The 12,455-nt window shown below is 37.5% G+C and overlaps 1 protein-coding gene across 1 annotated transcript in view; it reads right to left on the bottom strand.

Moving 5' to 3' along the window:
- The window catches only part of LOC119902022 (adhesion G protein-coupled receptor L2-like), a 124,231-nt gene that overhangs the window by 111,196 nt on the left and 580 nt on the right, over nucleotides 1-12,455 (bottom strand). Inside the window, exons 2-3 of the mRNA XM_038717887.1 lie at nucleotides 10,950-11,710; nucleotides 4,650-4,730 (exon numbers count right to left, since the gene is read on the bottom strand). The gene's annotated coding sequence lies outside the window, so the exon portion shown is untranslated. The remainder of the gene's footprint in view (nucleotides 1-4,649; nucleotides 4,731-10,949; nucleotides 11,711-12,455) is intronic.

Below are 12,455 nucleotides of genomic sequence, written 5' to 3'. Positions count from 1 at the left end.
CAGTGTTGTTGTATTTTACTGATCGTGTACCAGCTCGTTGTGGCCGAAGTGTACTCTGTGACTTGCTAAACGATGTTAAGTGGCGTTGTACTCATTGCCGTTGAGCATCCCCGACACAGTTTACAGCCCTGACAGTCACATTTCTAAGTGCCCAAATGTTTATCCAAACACAGGATGATGGGAGGGACAAACTAGAGGGTGTGAACTGACAAATGCGTTGTGTCATTATCAGCATGACATATAACACAGCAGTGGCACGGTGCGGTGTGAATTATACAGCAGCAAGACATTTATTTATTTATATGAACGTAAGCAGTGCAGGGATTATGGTGCCGGGTCCTGGGTCGCCTGAAACATGAGTGTCAAAAGACATTTCAGTCACAATTACTGTGTTTTTTGTTACCACTGTTAAATCTCCAAGTTGTTATTAACTCTCTGGCTTATTACCATGTCAATCGTGAAAAAAATATTGACATAATCCTTCACTTTTGCAGGAAAATTTATATTTTTGCAGGTAAGACGCTAGTGTCGGAGTCTGGACATTAACAACAATACTGACAAAATTGACTACTGATATATTTTTGACTTAACACCTTGACATCAAGAATATGACACATTTTGGGTATGGCTATTTGTAATGAACATACTTAAATTTAAAGCAGATGTGTGTGTTGATTTTACCTAATTAGGAAAAAAATACATTATCAAAATCTTATCACTTACAATACAGCCTTTAAGACTAAGGAAAGTAAGTATATACAGTATATACACTTAAACAAAAAAAAGTATATTATATATATATTTACAGAAGTATGTACACCAGATCAAGTGCAGTGTGACAAGGTTTAGCACTTGTCTTAGTAACTGCAGCTGGGTTTATTAGTATGTTTTTTATTACCCCGCGACCCTGTACACAGAATAAGCGGTTGGCGATGGATGGATGGATGTTTTTTATTAATTTCTTTGAGTGTAGATATACAGTATGTCACTGCTCTAATTAACACATTTGTATTTGGCCATGTTAACTGTTATTAAATTTAAGTACAACTGCTATTAATACCACTATATTTTTATGGACCGTGTAATGCAGTAAAAGCTACAGTAGATGTTGAACTTTGAAGGCTTTAGACTGAAAAACTCTGTCAAAAGGGCTTGAAAGTGTTGAACTGTTTTACCTGAGAGAGAACAAAAGGTTATGTTGTCTATTTTTGGAAGGTTTTATTTATAATATTAATGTTAACTAGGACACAAAGGAAGCAGGCATAGAAGAAAAAAAATTAACCGTCTTCTCATCTTTTTTTCTCCTCTCTTTCTCATCAAGCAAAGGTTAACCTTCATCTGTGGCTAAAAGGAGGTTACAACGGAAATATGCACCATCACTGATTATTAAAGAAGAGACAATTAGATTTACAACATAGCTAGAAAATTACAAAACTTAGAAATTCGACATTGAGAAAAAAAAAGGTCTGACATTTTTTGGCTTCCCTGTCAGGTTACATTAGGTCTGATCTGTGCTACGTGCCTAACTTTGAACACAAGGAGAGGAGCAGCTTGTAACCCTGAGCGACAGGCAGCAGTCTCACTGTAGCCTATGTGAAGGAAGTATAAAATCTCAGATCTCACTTGTGAAAGCTTTCCTAAATTTAGGTCTAGCGGCCATCCTTCACCCTGTAATCAATTTGAAATAGTTGAGCACATCCAACCCTCTGACCGACACCTGAATGGTAAACACTTTTTGGCGCAGTTTGCCTCTACTGCAATTTAAAAACAAGCTGAGAAAAAGACTTCACTTGCTTTGCCAACTTGTTTTGTCACTTTGCACCCACATGACAATAGTGTAAAAACAGTGACAGCATCAGTAGCAGCAGTGCTCGTATATTTAAAACACACAAATTAATGCTAACAGTGCACCCGCTATTTATTGAGTAATATTTTTTACACTCCTGTAGCAGTGTTAAATTGAATCAGCATGACTGTTCGTTTCTGACCATGCAGAGGAATTCATTTTTTTTTTATTTCTCCTCCTGAGAAGAATAAGTGCTTTCATTTTATACCAGGTATTGTTGCCAAGGAATGGGATTTGCATGGAATCCAAAACTTGAATTTGATTCTTGGGCATTGTGCCAAATGCAGGAATATAGGAGGTGAAAAGTGGAAGAAACGCATACATGTCAGAGCCTTTAGATCTATATTTGTATATAGAAAGCATAGTACATTTTCTATTAGTTATATTGAGCATCTTTTAGAACAGACATTTGGGATTGGAATGGTTATAATTCTATCTCATCTTATAAAATAAATGCAGCTTTGTTTGTTTTATTAGTTCATCCATGCCCATGATCTCCTCTGCAAGCATTCATATCTGTACAGGCAAAGTTATCTACAATGTACTGCTGCATTATTTCCTTCTTCTGTTTTTGTTAATCAGGTTTAGTATACCTTTGTGAATTATAACACTGAATAGTCCAGTAAATAAAAAAACAAACATTTTGTGTATATACTGAATTGCTTATTTACTGCCAGTTATAGAAGAAGAAAAACAGTAAACATGATTCATGTTTAATGTGTTTTCGATCTACATTTCCTATCATAACTAAATTGTTAATGAAATACTTGTGAATTAGCATATGGGATATCTATAAAACAGTCTTCCCAGTGTATGCCTCGTTTTGGTTTTACGTCTAATATAATGGAATATCGGCAGAAGATTGGCAGAGTTTTGCAATTCCGGCAACAGTATGTCAGACAAAGGCAGAAGTTGAGATGCTGCTTGGCAGGAGATTCTCTATTTCTGCTGGTATTATAGACAAATTAGATACGCCGCAGGCCTACTTTTTCCCCCTATGGAAATGACCTGCATAGTGTAATTTAGGAAACATGCAGTGGACGGCATAAATGCTCTACCTTCTCTCGTAATCCCTTCTGCTGAAGGTTTTCAGTGCAGACTGAGCAAACCGTCTGCACTCATACACAGCAGCGAGGTTTCTATTCAGAGCCGCTGTGGCTATTTTGTTCATTGTTTAATGGAGATTTTCCTTTAATCCATTTTAGCAGTTCGGTGGTAATAAGGCTGGCTCTGTAAACTTTTTATTTCATCTCAGATGAATTCCGAGGATACTACTCCTGTTAAGAGACATATTACCTCTTATATTAATTACAATTTCACCTGCCTGTTATAATTTTTTAAAGGAAGAAAAGTTAGGATTTCACACTAAGCAGAGCTCATTATTATGTGGGTCTTTATTTAGCAGGAGATAAATCCAGCAGGATGGGAGCTCAGGCTAATAACTATTTCAAGTCCCAATAAAACCCAAACATCTGATATGACTTAGGAAGCTGATAGAGGTTTGCGAGGGAGCTCGCACAAAATGTAGAAACCCTTTTGTCTGAGCCATCCTTCTACAAAATCCCCTCAGACAGAGGGTAATCACCTTTCCCCCTTTTTATTTATTTATGTCTTATTAATGTTTGTGGATGGCACAAATGCCAGATCTTTCACTCAGCAGGCAGTGATTTACCGTATGTTAATATGGCAAGAGAGCAATTCTCGCTGCTCTGCCAACGTCTTCATCAATCAATCCTTTTATTACCTGGATTTGATAATAAGGCAAGTGTGGGAAGAGTTGTTTTTTTTTTTTGGCATTTTCCAATCACATTTGGCTTCTCTGCCTGGTCTTTTTAAGCAAACAGACACATGTTCCACTCAGTTTACTAATTACTTCAATTGCAAAACTTGGACAGAGTTAACCTTGAGCAAAACACAAATTTTTTTGCAGGAAAGTATTCCAAAACACTAGATTGCAAGTAAATCCTTTGCATATGGTGAGCAACAAGGACAGTGATTTACAACTGCACAAAGTCTTCTTTGATAACAACATTTCTTAGATAATTTTTTACACTCACAGGCTGTTCATTAAGGTCATGCAATTCACTTTTAAATATTTTCAGGACGCTTTAAGAGCCCATCTGCTGTTAAGGTGTTTTGCCACATTTACTTGCAATTTAGAATGAATAACAACAAATTACGTTGTAACAGCAAAAGGGTTGTTTTTCCATTCAGCATATTATGTTTGTGCAATTTACCACTAAAAATATGGGCTTCAAGAAAACAAAAGGATACATTAGCCTTCATCAGTATTGTGCTGTAAGCATCTACAAACTGTTGATGACCTTCAGTTCTCTACGTGTGTATTTTATGTAAAGAAGATTGTATCACATCTGGCACTAACACAACCTCCACCAAAAAAACAAAATGCTCCTGCTTTGTCTTGTGAATGTCTATGAATCCATTGTAAACAGGCCCTTACATGAGCCACAGGTATTCTGCAACAGGGTACACTTAGTGGGAGGCTGCACACACATTATCAGCCCTAATCCTCTTATTTCCTTTCTTCTTTAAAAAATGTGTCTTTCCTCTCGACCTCATCAGAGGAGGTAGTATTTCTATACTACAAGCCATCTGGCAGCTGCTGCAAGCTCTCACTTCATTTTGCGAGGGCTCGGTGAACCTCAGGGTCCGGAGAAACACAAATAACACATGCTGCCGAAAATATAGAATATCTTTTTCCATGTGCTGCTCGTCTGCACTATAGGCTGAATCACAAAAAATATCTGGCTGACGGAGAACACTTTGAAGGTTTTAGTCATACCCAAATCTGCTGGTTTTCTTCTCATGCGCCTCGTCAAGGTTTCTCCCTCGTGCGTCTGGATCGTAGATGCTGGGAGAGGATCTGGTACAAAGAGAATTGCAGATCAACTTCAGCTTGACAGTAGATGAATACAGCCAAGCACAAAGAGCCTAAACAGCGTTGCCTGCACCTCAGTATAAGTAAGAGGCACATTGCATTTGGCATCCAACGTGCAGAGGACAAATTATGCTAATACACAACAACTACTGTATTTTTCAAATTTCTATTTTGTTTGTTACTGTTAAAAAAACAATACTAGTTGGGGCACATTCTTGTTACTCTCAATATTCAGCAATAGTTATAAGAACATTTTTGGATACATTACACCATTCCTGAAAGTGAATAGCTTCTAGAGACAGTGAATCAGAGACACATGGCCGGGGTTTGCAGTACAAAGCAGGCAGACGAGGCATTGCAGAATCAAGCGACACTGAGAATGCTGCTGCGATTGTCCTTGCCAGGCATGATGGTTACACTATCTCATAAACAGACACCCCTCCTGCGCTTTTCATGCACTGGACAACCCGCAGCCCTCCAGTCAGCAATAGTTTTGAGGGCAAAAAAACAACACAAACCCAGCTCATTAATGGCCGAGATTGAGGGAGACTAGCAGGAATCGAGCAAGGTAGAGGATCGACCACAAGCAAGCAAATAACAACACAGTACGGCATTCAGATAGAGGAACTGCATGATGTTAGTGACAAGCTTAACTTGTCTGTGTGAATGTTTTTTCTTGACCAAACACAGCTGTGACTAAGATGACGTTCAGAAGGCAAACAAAAAAAACAACCTATTTTTGCCACTTCATGTTTGTTTACACGGAAAGAAACATGAACTGACCTGCTTTCTCTATCATCCAACCATCCAGAAAAATATCTACAATTGAAGCTTAAACGTTATTTACTTTTATCTTGTTGAAAATCAAAATATATAATAAAAAGTGTATAATAAGTGGGTTCACGCACGTTTTCTTGAATAATTCCAGGCTAAACTACAGCAAATGAAAAGTAAATAGTGTATTAAGGTTGAAATTATGCCATGACCACGTGCATGGATGTGATTAGACCATTAGCTCGCTGTAGTTGTAACACTCCAATCAGGTGCAGGCTGCATTAACACTGAGCAGATGTGGCTGTTAGTTCAAACCCCACATGTATCAATTCTCTGAGAATGAAACAGGCAATCTAACAGTCAGAACTCACACTTATACATTTTGTGTTGAAATCAGTGGAATTATTAAAGTGAAATTAGGATAATTAGACTTCAGAGGGGGAAAGCATGCGATTAGGTGATACTGACATTACAAGGCAGTTAATGCATACACATAGGCAGATGTCCACACATATTTTCCACATGGAGACAATTCTGCTAAAATGCGTAAGAACTAGAAGTAATCTGGAGGGACTGTGAGCAATATGTGCACAACAAATATATTACTCATTCTTTGAAGTTAATGTTAAGCAGTACTGTGGTGGGAAGTGAGATTTACTCAAGTACTGTACATTTGAGGTAATTGTACTTCTACACTAGTATTCAGAGGGAAATATTTTACTTTTCACTGCATTTATTTGGAAGCTTTACTTAGTAGTTTCTATGCAGATTCGCTTATTACAAAATACAAGTAACAGATGGATTATGATGTATTATTATAAATTAAGCTAAAGTCGTGCTTACACATTATTGCATCAATACTTGTAATGCAATTATACAGTATAATATATTATTCTGAAATGGCTCATAATAATGAGTACTTTAACTTTTGGTACTTTAAGAATATTTTTTAATGCCAATACATCTGTACTTTAAATGCAGAAAGATTTTGAATGCAGGACTTTTACTTATAACAGAGTGTTTCAACACTATTCTATTGTTACATTTACTTAAGTACTAGATCTCAGAAGTACCTCTGCCAGTCACATTTACTGTACACACACACACACACACACACACACACACACACACACACACACAAAATCCAGTTCATGCAACTGCCAATAGAACTTAAAATTACAGTGTGTGGGATAGGATGTCACATTTCCCTCCCTGTCTTTGAGGAAGAAAATAACTCTCTCTGTATTTGCCTTGGAGATGTTTTTTTTTAAACCACTCAGTGTGAAACAGACAGATGTAAGCTGTTAATAGTAGATTTTGAGGAAAACTCTAGAAAGAGGACTTAAATAAGCAAGGAGACATGGGCAGAAAGATAAAACATGATACAACCATCACACGTCTAGCAATACAATAAAACTACGGGAGGTACAAACTCAGAATTTCCATCTCTGATAACAGCAGCTACAGCAAATGCATAGCCGCATTTCACAGCATAAAACCCATCAGCCCGTGTCACAGATGAGTTGCAGTAAAGGGAGTCTGGTCTGCTGCAAGCTGGATGTTCTTCATAAAATAGCCGCTGTGTGAGAGAAATCTAGGCCAGAGCAGTATTTCTGTTTACCACAATTTACCCCCACCATGCACTCTGAGGGGTTTCTTGGAAAAACAGGTACAAGGTCTGCAAAATCCTGATCCATCTTATTAGAACAGTGAAAGTGAAAGTGCATTGTTACTGTCGTCTCTGGGGTGTCTGCAGATATGCTGCCATCAATAAAATCTCTTCCATCTCTGTGATGCTTTAATCACTAATATAAACCGTTTTTAATCAAATTTGCAAAATGTCTATGAATTTTACCTCTTCAGATGCTCTACAACCCTTCTCGCTCCCATTTTTCTGTTTTCTGATTCCCTTTACATGTCAAACGTTTTCTCTTCTCCTTGTTTGCCTTTTATTCTTCCTTTATTGTCTTTTGCTGTACTTCTGCCCTCTCTTGACTGTTCTGCAAATCAGTAACCGTGCTTGAAACTACTTCCAAAAAAACCAATTATGTCGATTTCAATTGTCTCTTTTTTCTTCTTCTTCTCCTTAGCAAATAACAGAAGAACTGAACAAGAAGATGCCTAGCGGACTGGAGACATTACCAGGAAAACGAAGGGGCCTATTTCACAGACATGGATTAAACTAATCCTGGTCTAATACAGTGAAAAAGAGAACTTTGGCTGTCTGTCTGTGAAACCAATCCTTAAATCTCATTGAATTTAAAATGTCTGATATTTCTGCCTTATACTCATGCTGCATTACACAATATGGGAGACCCATCAGTACAACTGCTTCATTAATAGCATTGAGCTGGGTTGTATAAGCTTCCATGTGGATTTACATAAATGTGTTTACGAGTGATATGAGGAGCAAAAGATTTACGATAATCAATAAACTCAAGACAGGTCTTGAATTTACTGCCCATACAGTTTGAACTTTCCATAAATTCAATCAAATCAGTGCTCTCCCTGTGTGCTTTTTCGTCCCTCTCTCACCCCTTTCATTTGCTTAGCTTATTAATCTATTCTCTTTTATCCATTTCAGATTATATCAGATCTTTGCTGTATCACTGCAGTGGTGTCCTCTACAGTTAAGTGTTGCCACTGTGGGATTTCTGGCAGAAGACAGAGAATTAATCGCTAAATCATGATGTTCCTGTCCGATACATGTTCTTTTACTTTAAAGGCATTTAACTGACACTTCTACACTATGGGAGTTACAATGGAAGCTGCAAATGGTCGTCAAACTGCCATCTCCCTCTCTGTCTTTGCTTTTACTCTGAAAATAAAGATTTCCTGGCTACCCACAATCGTGTTAATAATTAATGATTATATGATCTCAAATGCATATTGCTTCCCAAACATAGCTGACTGTGTATGTGTGTGTGTGTGTGTGTGTGTGTGTAATGTTGAGTCCGGCAGTGTGTAAAATATTTAGGTGTACAAGTCCTTTACAATTATAAGACATCTGCACAGGATACTGCAGTCATTGATACAGCACAGAAATCATCAAGGACGACTGCTGTGCTGGATATAAAATATATTTTCACTGCTGCCATTAGACTGAGCCAAACCACTGATTCAGAGCTCATCTGTCCTTAGCTCAAGTGTTGCCTTTATTCTGCATGTCTAGTATTGTTTGATGTGAGAACATTGCCCCCTGCTGATTCCCTTTTGTACACTATCAGAGGCCTATAAGAGCCAGACTGAGTGACACAAGACATTTGGAATGGGGGTCACGCAAGTGCTACAGAACGATCACTCTTGGCTTTGACAGCTACCTTTTCGGTTCACCCTACTCTCATGTCAAAACTCTGTCATTTCCATATGAGTGTCATCTGCAGCCGCAAATGTATCATGTTCTGGATATGCTGTTGATGTATGACTGAACTCCCCGCACCAAAGTTGTTGGAGAAATCAGACTAAAGTTTGAGTAGTCTAAATAATTCAATCATATTCTAAATAAATTACATAAACATTTCATAACAAAAATACTTTTTGGTTAATGTTTTTTAACCCTAACTTTCTAAAAAAATATCTACACAGTTACAAAAAAAGGAACCAACAAACAAAGATAAAGGTCACACAGACTAATTTAAAGTATTGTTTAGAAGTGGACAGGGTAAATGTATGTCTAGGTAAAGTATGTAAGCTTCTTGCATCTAAATCAGAGGTATTTTATTTATTCAATTTTTACTATGGATTCTTTTATATTTTATTATAATTTTATTTTCTTCTACTGTATTTACTGTACAGTATAATCTGTATCTATTTATTAATCAGAGACAGCAAACATGTAAAAACAGATGAATAAAATAAAAGAAAGAAAACTAATAAAAGCATAGATCAGCATTTGCTGGATTACAATTAGAATTTTTAAAACTGGCAGTGGTTTTTGATACATAATATATGTGATATTTATTTTGTTATAAAGGATTATAAATATCATGAAATTAAAGTAACTTTAGTAGTTTGTTAAAAGGGGCAGAGGGTTATTGATCTTTAGTTAACACTAAATATTAAAACTAATCTGCTCCATCAGGACTGTGTGACTGTGGTTTGATCCGATTTGATTGACAGTTCCCTGGTAACATCAGCAAACAAACCCCGAACTGTTATCACATTTTTGATTAAGAGGTTGCCAAATCCTTAACACATTTTATAGATCAAGCAAGTAAACGATTTATCGCAAATATAAACTGCAGATCAATCAACAATGAAAATAATTGTTAGTTAGTAGTTGCAGCCCTGTTTTATTTTGAGCTAGCCAATCAGTAGTGAGTGACATACGCTAGCGTCAGTGTCATTTTCAGTTGACACAGAAGGTGTATTTGTAGTTTATAGGTGCAATTAATCCAATGTTTTTTTCAACCATTAAAACAAAATGTCGATAAAGGACTTGTAATTTCTGTAAATCGACTCACAAGAGCTATGTCGCCATTTTTCTGTTGTTATTCAGAGGTTTAGCTCTGCAGTTAGCTAGCTATCTATTAAGATGACGGCCCCTTTCGTAATCCCAGCCCCGATTGGACGACAGATTCTCCAAACAATACAGAGCTAACATTGGTGCTCCACTGAGTGAATAGCTAATGTTGCTAAAGGTTATCTAAGATACTGAGGATCAAAACACTATATACAAAAACAAACAAAACTATTAACAGTATCTACAGAGCTAACTGTGAAAAGTGAAAGGTAACATTGCCGTTGAGCTGACAGGAGGTAAACAGACATGCAGTTCATAAAACAGATTAACGTCGCACTACATTGTGCAAGCAGAGAGTAGTAGGAATGAAATAAAGGAAATATGTTTTGAGGCCCTTTAATGTGAAAAAGAATCAAGAACAAACATTTAAAGCGAATAGAAAACAAAGCTTGCGTTCTACTCTACATGATGCGTTTGATTCCTGATGAAGCATCAGACGGCAGCTGTCAGAGATAAAGTTCATAAGTTCAAGCATGTGTCACAGTTCTAAATACCATGTGGGTCCCATTTTATCTGTCAGCCAGCATATATTTTATGATGAAATTTTCATGTCTACTAGTTGAGTCATCCAACATAATGGTTGAAAGATTCTAAATAAACGGTAAAAATGCCTGGTGAGAGAAATTGGTATTCTAACAGCAGCCCTGCTTCCAACTGATGATGATCTGCATTCACACAGTATGCCATGTCAGATGAAAGCCTTCAATTAGCAGTCAATTCTATTCAGTATTTCCTATCATGCAACCGCTATTTACATTCTCTGTCAGCACCCAAGGCAGCTCCCTGCCCTGACGGTTGCAGGAATCGCTCCTGGTGAGAATGTGAGAACCCCTGCTGAGAACAAAGTGTGAAAACAAGTGTTTTGTAGTAATCAGAGTTTTGGGCTTCTAATGCCTGATGCTCCCTACCTCGTGGCTGTAGATGTGAGGAGCCATAAGTTGAAGTGTCATCCTTTCAGTCTTAACCCTGGATGAAAAACCGAGACTCCAGTGAAGAGATGAAACACCTCTGGTGCTTTGATTCACAGCCTCGTGCCTGCGGGGGTCTGCGCAGACCCTCAGCGTGATGCTTGTCCCCACACCAGGTGTTCTCAGTAGAGATGAGCCACTGATTGAATTTTGCACTTCTACCTACACGATGCTGCTGGATTCACAATAAATGCATTCAAAACAATACAGTAGATGCCCCAGTTTAGTGCACTTAAATAACAGGGCAGGCACAAGAGTCTGACTACGCTATAACATTAGCTTTGTATTTGTGTGGGTGGCATCATGCTATTATTGTGAACTGACAAGCATCGCCTTAAGAAATTCTTTTCTGAAGATAATAAAGCATCAGCAGTGGGCCTCATCTCCTGCAACTCAATAACAAAGCTCATACTGAGATGCTGAGGAGCATCTCAGTTCCTTTGTGTGTTTGTAAATTGGTCCAGTGTGGAGATTTTCATTCAGTGTCATTATTATTAGTATTGTACTGTGGTAGTATGGGGTTCCAGGCACATAAAGGAACATATTTTCAAAGCCAAAAGCAGGCCAGTGGGAGTCCGTTTTCAATGAAAAAGAGCTAAAGGCCAGTCTGCAGCAACTCTGCTTCTACTCAGCCCATGTATGTGTCTTGCTGGGTCAGCCCAATAGCGCTCCAGGTCAGCTGGATTTCTAGCGGACCCCTGCTGGAAGAGGCGAATCGAAACAAAAAATGAAATTCTGTTTAATAGAATCTGGTGCATTCTTTCTGCAACATTAAGTAAATACTAAAACACACTGACACAAAGATGACAAAGGCCTAAGGGATAACTTGTAGGTATGAAAATATACAAATTAGAGCTGTAACAATGTATGTACAGAAAATTATTAGATAACATGAATTTTGATACTTAATTTATCTTTAGAGTCTTTTATCAATGGAAAATGCCAAACATTTGCTGGTTCCAGTGCCTCAAATGCTAGGATTTGCTGCCTTTTGCTTTATATCATTGTAAAATGAACATGCTTTGGTTTTGGACAAGACAAGTAATAAAAAGACATCTCACAGCATCATGGCACAAACATTCTGATAGCCCTAATTTTCCCCTATCAACTGACAAATAATTCACAAATTGATCAATAAATAATGTAAATAATTAGTTTCAGCTCTCTACAAATGGCTCTGCTTAAGGCTGGCAATGTGGTTGGAATAATAATCATCATGTTAACACAGATATAGCCTATGACAATAAGCAAATGCTAAATACCATATAAAGTCGCGATGCTCAGATGCATCACAACACTGTCATGTAACGTTACCATCTATTTTTTGCTGAGAATCATTAATGTCAACAACAGGATATCATCACAACTAGACCACAAACCAGATTGAAACTGTTCAAATATTTTGTTATTTTCCAGTACAGTGAGCAGCTGTTTGGACACAATTCT

This window comes from Micropterus salmoides, unplaced genomic scaffold (assembly GCF_014851395.1).
Source record: "Micropterus salmoides isolate LMB-PRFRI ecotype aquatic unplaced genomic scaffold, ASM1485139v1 Ms_hic_scaffold_14, whole genome shotgun sequence".
NCBI classification, from domain to species: Eukaryota; Metazoa; Chordata; class Actinopteri; order Centrarchiformes; family Centrarchidae; genus Micropterus; species Micropterus salmoides.
The sequence above is the reverse complement of the archived record's forward strand: the minus strand, read 5'-3'. Positions and strand labels throughout refer to the sequence as shown.